The sequence below is a fragment of the Neopelma chrysocephalum genome, unplaced genomic scaffold, assembly GCF_003984885.1.
Source record: "Neopelma chrysocephalum unplaced genomic scaffold, ASM398488v2 Primary Assembly neopelma1_147, whole genome shotgun sequence".
NCBI lineage: Eukaryota > Metazoa > Chordata > Aves > Passeriformes > Pipridae > Neopelma > Neopelma chrysocephalum.
In genome coordinates this window covers 6,912,465-6,919,777 of record NW_020897809.1, presented here as the reverse complement: position 1 = coordinate 6,919,777, position 7,313 = coordinate 6,912,465, and the positions used below count along the sequence as shown (strand labels likewise).

At 46.6% G+C, this 7,313-nt stretch overlaps 1 non-coding gene across 1 annotated transcript; it reads right to left on the bottom strand.

The window, feature by feature from the left end:
- Window positions 1-6,753: 6,753 nt before the first annotated feature.
- Window positions 6,754-6,836, bottom strand: TRNAL-UAA. The gene has a single exon. It is a non-coding gene; the product is annotated as a tRNA-Leu (tRNA).
- Window positions 6,837-7,313: the final 477 nt, after the last annotated feature.

Below are 7,313 nucleotides of genomic sequence, written 5' to 3'. Positions count from 1 at the left end.
AGGCATTAGGAAATGCACCCAACCTGATGTTCTCAAAGCGAGCCCTCCAACAGCTCTTAAGTTTCCCCTGTAGTTCTCCTAATAATTAATGGAAAAATAGAGTCCTCTGGGAAAATTGTCACCAGGTAATTAATAAAAAATGAAAACGGAAGAGGAAGAAGAAAGAGCAGGGATGTTGCAGAAAACCTGCAAATTGAAAGAGGGGGACTCACAGTTGTGATATACTTCTGAGTCTCAGAGGGAACTTAACACATGCTCCACCTTCCTCAACGACTATCTCAGGACTCTCCACTTTTTCCATTCACACTTCTGAAACAAAAGACATTGTGATGGAAATGTTCACGCCCTGCCACACTTCTCAATGGCCCTGCATGCACAGACCTGCTGAACAGATGGGGAATGGCTGTCAAGGACAAATCTCCAGAGTCCAGCAGGATCTATTACCAGGTGATCACTTGAAAATAAAGGTCACTGTTTCTTTTCTACCTGCGGGTTCAATCTGCTTATCATTTTGACGTGGGCAGTGCATTCAAGCCCAGGAAAGAGGTCCTTTCTCTGTCAAAGCAGTTATGAAATGTCTTTTTGCCTCGGCATCTCTGAAACGCTTCCCCAAACAGCAAACACTCAAGTACATTTATCTTGCAGCTCATAAAGCAGATTGGAGTTTAAAAAAACCCTAAACTTTCAAGATCAAAATTGATTTCCTATTGGGAAACGGGGTTGAGAAATATTGCCAAAAATGCCCATCTCCCAGCTCTGTCTCCACCTGCAGTTTGGCAACATGAGTGCCTAAGCCATCACAGATGCTGGGGAATCCTGAGAGGAAAGAGGATGAAGATGGATGGTCTTATGATTAAGCCAGAAGACAGGGATTCAAGGGATCTGGCATCACATATAGACCTCCTGCACTGACTTTGGGCAAGTCAATTAACCTCTCTGTGCCTCTGCTTGCCATCTGGAAAATGGAGATAAGAGACTTCCCTACTGCACAGGAGTGTTCGAAGGAGACTTGTGTGTTTGACAGATGCTCTCATCCGATGCCAACAGGAGTCATGGGATTTCATTGACAGGAGAGTGATGGAGTGGAGAAGACCCACTGCCATTTGGGGTTATGTAGCTGTGTGAAAATTCAATAGGTATCTGTTCTGCTTCCCTTGCCACCTCCTTCACACCTGTCTGTCTTACAAGGCACAAATGCTCTCTTGACCAAGCACTGGCTCCAATACCAGCTGTGGGAACCCACAAGTCTCACAGGGTGACCCCACAGGACTGAAGTGTATCAGTGAGGATTTTTGCCATTAAGAAAAAAGTAATAGGAGTCTCAGAAAAAAAGCCATGGAGAGGCCAGCCCTTACCCCTGAAAGTGTGGAAATGCCTGAGATGAAAGGCCCAGCTGCCCTGGGTGCCACTGTCCTTATACCCACAGGGCATCCGGATAAATCCCCACTCGTGGAGGGGCATCCTGCCCATCGCAGCAATGCCAGAGGTGTCACAGCTGGCCTGACCAGCTGATCTCTCCCACCGTACTGGAGGGGCTCACTAATCCCTCCCAAACCCTTACAGCTCTGTAAACAAGGGAACATAATTTGCCACTATGGTTTTTGATTTCTGGTTGTTTGGGTTTTTTTAAGACACCAGAAAAGAAAAGCATTCCTAGTGCTTTCATAGGCAGCGCTGTATTTCCCCTTCCAGTTTCACAAGACAAGTTAAAGCATCTAATCCTGACCCCTGGCAGAACCTGCCTGACCCTTCTCTGCAAGGCTCAGGGGGAGGATTTCTTTTCCCCTCCTGTTGGGCTTTTGGGTTTTTTGGTTTTTTTTCTTGTATTAAAATCCCATAGTGTTATTAAAAGGAATTGTTCAATTCCTTTAATTGGCTCAGAAGATAAATTCTTCCCTCAGCCCAGGGGGTCATGGCCATCAGCAGCTATTTATTGGCTGCATTGATTGAGAAGAACAGCCTTTAAATGGAAATAAATTGAATTCTATGGCAAAGAGGATTCCATACAGGCTATTAATGTAAGACAGGGAACTTAACAGTTTTATTTCATATTTATTCGTTCCCCTCCTCAGCTCCTAGCTATCCTCATACTCCCAGCTACTTCCCATGTCTCCCACCAATCATCCTCTCTTCACCAGGGGGATTTCCTTACCTACATGGGTTAGAGCAGGCACAAGGGTGATGATGATGATGGAGACTTGGATGAGTTCAGGGAGGCTTCAAATCAGGTCTCTGGGAGTCAGTGATGAAGGAGGGGTGATGGGTAGCAAGACAAGACATCCACATGCATGCACAATAGAAATGAGAGAGGGAGCAGAGCTTTCCTATGCTCTCTGGGGAATTTTTATTATATTTTTGCCTTCTCCACTGCTCAGAAATTGTCTTTTCCACCCCCTTGTCGGCTCCAGAATACATTTCATGGTGCTCACCTTCATTCCAGTGTTTAATTGCTTGAGATTGTTACTTGTAGGCTGCTAATTTATTAAAACCAGATCTCTCCTATTACTCTGGAGCCCAGAAGAATCATTGCCTTCTATTAAAGGCAGTGGTGCATGCCTGCTTGTCTTTTTTCTCTGGTCACCTCTGTAATTGCAGCCCACTGCTAAGATGTGAAACTCCCCCCTACCAGTTAAGCATCCTCCACCAGGCAGGTTTGGATGAGGAACACATGCAGGAGACAAACTCTCTCAAGGAGTAAAGAGATATAACTGCTCTTATGTGTGAGATTGCATTGGGAACACACAAAGCCTCTAAGCTGCTCAGATCACACATCCCCAGATCAGATAAAAAGTGAATTCAGGGACTCTTGACACAGATGGTCACTGGAAGCATCATGCATACCAAACCTTGCCAAAATATGATGACAGAGAGCATGGTGCTAATAACACCAAGGCTGTGGATTTGATCCCTGTATGGGCCATTGACTGTATGGGCCAAGAGTTGGACTTGATGATCCTTGTGGGTCCCTTCCAACTCAGAATATTCTGTGATATTGTGTGATGAAATGTATTGTCCTCACCCAGCTAAGCACAGAAGGACCTTCCTTGGTTGTCACAGGCCAGCTTTTGAGACAAACACATCCCTCAAAGCCAGACACTTGCACCATATACTGGTGCCACAAGCACAGATGAGACTCACATACCAGGAGATAGATACAGACAGATAGATATGCACATAAACACACGTGTGTGTGTCTCCATAGACCAGGTGGCTGATACAGGCCCAAAGCTCCCTACTTCTTCTCAACTATCATCTCTCCAACAGGTCTGTCCAGCTCCAAAGGGCTGCCCAGCTGCCTTCATGATGTGCTGACTCTGCCCTGCCTTTGAAGGGTTTCCTTGGCAGCCCCATGCATACACCTGATCCTACAGAACTGCTCCATAGCACTTGACATGAAGAAGTAGCATCCCCTAAAGCAGTGCCTGCGCCTGGCTTTCAAACTCCTAAGGAAAGGAAATCAACAGATGGTTGGAAGATGTAAAATCACTGCATACTTGAGATACTGCTGAGCAGCAGAGGGGGAATTGTCTGTCCCTCTCAGGCTGTTTTCTGAGATCCTGCCATTGCAAGAGTCAGATACCCCTCAATACATTACAGGGTCAACAACCCCCACAGCCCCCTTGTGTCATGACACAGCTCATGTGTTTTAGACACACAGTGTCTCCCTCAAATTCAAGTGCCTATGATTTGCATCCTCACCTAGATTTGGCACTTAGTTCCACTGACGTACAAGTGCAAACCCAAACACAGATTAAACCAGCAGCAAATGCTGGGGCAGGGCACTGGATCCAGGCCAGCTGGGGGATGCCTTGTGGGGCTTCCAGTGTGTTGTCAGAAGAGCTCAAGATTCTGAATCCTCTTGTGGTCTAAAGGCCACTGATGCTCCATAATATATCCAGACAGTCCATTTTTCACAAAGCATGAGTGTCTGGGGCAGAGGTCACAGCACCTGCAGACAGGTGCAGGTAGAGGCAGAGGTACCAGCTCTTGTTACCCACCAATTACAACAGCAGCATTACAAGAGTAAAACAATAACATTTTGTTTATGTCCTAAACTGTTAGCTCATTTTAGCATTCTGCCTCCAAGTGCTAGATAATAACAGGATACAAGGCAGGTGGTACTTTTCTGTACCCAAAACAGTATGGGTGCATCTGTGACTGTGAAGTGGAGAGTTGCTGCTCCAGATTCCCAATCCTGGAAGAGTGGCTGGAGGTGGTGGTATAGGTATAGGTCTAATCTATAGGTTAGACTGGATATAGGGATTTCTCAGCAATACAGAGCTGAAGCAAGCTATACTGCTCTGGTGCCTGTGGACTGACTTTGACCTACATCCTTTGAAGCTCTGGTTCCCTGCTCCTGAAACAGCCTGTGTTATTCTAGGACTGCTTTGTTTTTAGCTGAGTACTTGATTTATTTTAAGTACAAATGTCCCAGGATCTAATCTGAGATCTGCAAGCAGGAGCACACAGCCAAAGACAGACTTACAAAGAACCAAAAATATCCCATTTCATTTAGATTAAACAAGGCCGTTATTGTGTTTTAATATGGGAATTGATTATTATAAGTATGTGTATTGAGCTTAACAGCTTAGATTTGTATCTATTTCATCACTGTTAATCTTTGATAAATATGTTTTTAATAATCTCTGGGTATTTATTGAACATAAAACTGTCATGTGAAATTGAGAGTAAGATTGCTAAAGATCCTTATTATACACTACTTGAACACAAATTCATTATTAAAAACCTTTCACTGGGGCTTACTTTTAACCACAACATAACTGATGTGCATACTGCATAGTTAATCTATAACAAATATATATGCAATAAACTATTGATATTTAACCTGCAGTAACCATTAATAACCATTAATAATCATTAATAAATGTGATATGTGGAAATGGCTATCAGACAAGCTGCCCTTTTTAGCTCTGACAAACACTTGGAGGATGTGGGGTGAGACAGAGGAAAGCTGTGGCCTGGTAGAAGGCAGTTCACTTATCAGTCCCCACAGCCTTCACCTACCCTGGCCACTGGACTCATTGCTATTTCAATCCCCAAATCTCCAGCCCCACGTTCTTACAGGGATCTGCCATTTGATCTCAGTCCTGACTCAAATTAACATTTGGCCCCAGCCATCCGTACACTCCAGCAGGCTGTGCCATACAAAGGCTGGTCATTCAGCTCCTCATACCCTCAAATGATGCTCTGTCTGCCCAATAGTTCTGCAACATGGAACAGCACCCTCGAGGGATCTGGAACAGACCAGAACCCATACCCCTGGGACAGTAAAAACACAAGCTTTGTGAGAATATGGATCAACAAAGAAGCTCAAATGAGGAGATTTCAGCTTTAAACTCATCGGGGCCACCAAATGCCTTTGACACATGAACTAAACAGTAGTTTGACTCCAAGCCACCAGAGGCAAAAAACTTGATCCTCAGTGCTGCTGAGACCCTCTGGGATACTCTCAACGGTGTGTTTGTCATTCTCTGCATCACTTAATGACTGAGTTTAGTTGCAACAAGCCAGGTCTAGTGGATGTGCACAAAATTTTCCTCACGACACTAGTCAAATAGGAGAGGAGCAGAGTAATTCCTCCTATGTCCTCTCCTCTGGGTCATGCCCCATTTGTTATATGGCCACTCATACAGGCTCTGTAAGACCTTCCTGCAGGCCACCGTCTGATTCTCATGTATCAGAGAGAGAGCCAAAGATCCTAACGTGCAACTTTTAATTGAGCTGTATCATCTGCCACAAACATGAAATTAATGGTCCTACATCATAATCATAAATTCATACATAACCCCATGCCCCAGCAAATAACTCTTTGCAGTGATACTACAATGGTAAGCTGATTTGCAAGAAGCGCACACTACCCAGGAATCCTAATTAACCAAATTAACACCATCACTTCAAATCATGTCCCAGCAGTAGGACATTTCCGATTGGCCTCGGGCTGGAGTGAAGCAGCCAAATGAAAACCTGACAGCATCTCTGTGAGTCCAGCAGCCTAACCCTCTACTGAGGGAAATATCTGATGCCCATCCATGCACACAAGGAAGGGAACGAAAGTCTCACGAGCATTTGTAGGCACGAACCCAAGACAGACTACGGCATAAGTGACACTATGCAACAGAGGAGCAGCTCTCAGCTCCTCATATATTTCCCAAATCTAACCAGCAGAATCAGGAACCCCTTCCTGCCATGCTGGCTTCCTCCAGGGAGTTGTGACACTGCCAATCCCCTCAGAGAGTGCCAAATGTTGCTTTAGGTGAGCCAAGAAATGGGTCTGGGGTCACGGAGCAGAGCTGGTAATAGGAACAAACCACAAACCCCAAGCCCATCCCCCTGAACCCACTTGTTTGCACTAGTTTCCACTTGTGACTTGCCCGAGCTGTTTAGCGCTCAACACCTTTTTTTTTCCCCCTTCTGGGTAGTCAGGTTTTTCTATTTCTACCATGGGAAAAACAAGTTGCTATTTTGGGAGCATGTGGGATTCAAGCCCACGGACGGTCTCAGCACTCCCTGCATGAAAGATGAGATCCACTCCCTGTGTGCCAGAGGGACTGGGTCATGTCTCTGTACACATTCAGCCTGGATGGTAGGGTGGCCCAGTCCCACCAGGGCCCTCATGCTGGGCATTGAATGGCCTCGTTCCCAGGGACAGGGCTCAGAGCTCCCACCCCTGTTCTCATCTGATGCTTCAAAAGCTGGGGTGGGAATTTTGGACCCGGAGGAAAAGGAGGTTCCTACCAGAAGTGGGGTTCGAACCCACGCGGGCATGTGCCCATTGGATCTTAAGTCCAACGCCTTCACCACTCGGCCATCCTGGTGGGCTGTGGGCTCTCCCCGGGCCCACCACCTCCTCCCCTGAGGACACACATCTCACCAAGCCCTCGAGGTCCCACCCCCAAGACACTTCCCAAGCCCAGCAACACCATTCCCTCCTCACTGCTTTCTTTAATGTCCCCAGTAGCTGGTGGGACATCTCACTGGGAGACAGCAGGTCTCATGGGCCGTGGAGGGTGGTACAACCCCATGTGCCACCCTAGATCCTTGTGCAAAGACCATAGCTACTGGTGATGACACTGACAGGGGCTCTGGTGCAGGAGGGACGTCTCCAGAGAGTCTCAGCCTGGCCCTGCTGGGTTCTCAGGGGAAGGCAGCAGCTCTGGCAGCCTGACAGCTCTCAGCCAGACACAGCACATGTTTAAAGCCCTGGCCTTGCAGCCCAGGTCTCACCCTCACCCCCTCCTGTCCATATATGGGACTCTACTAGGGCATTTAGCTGGGAAAGACAGTGCTGCAGG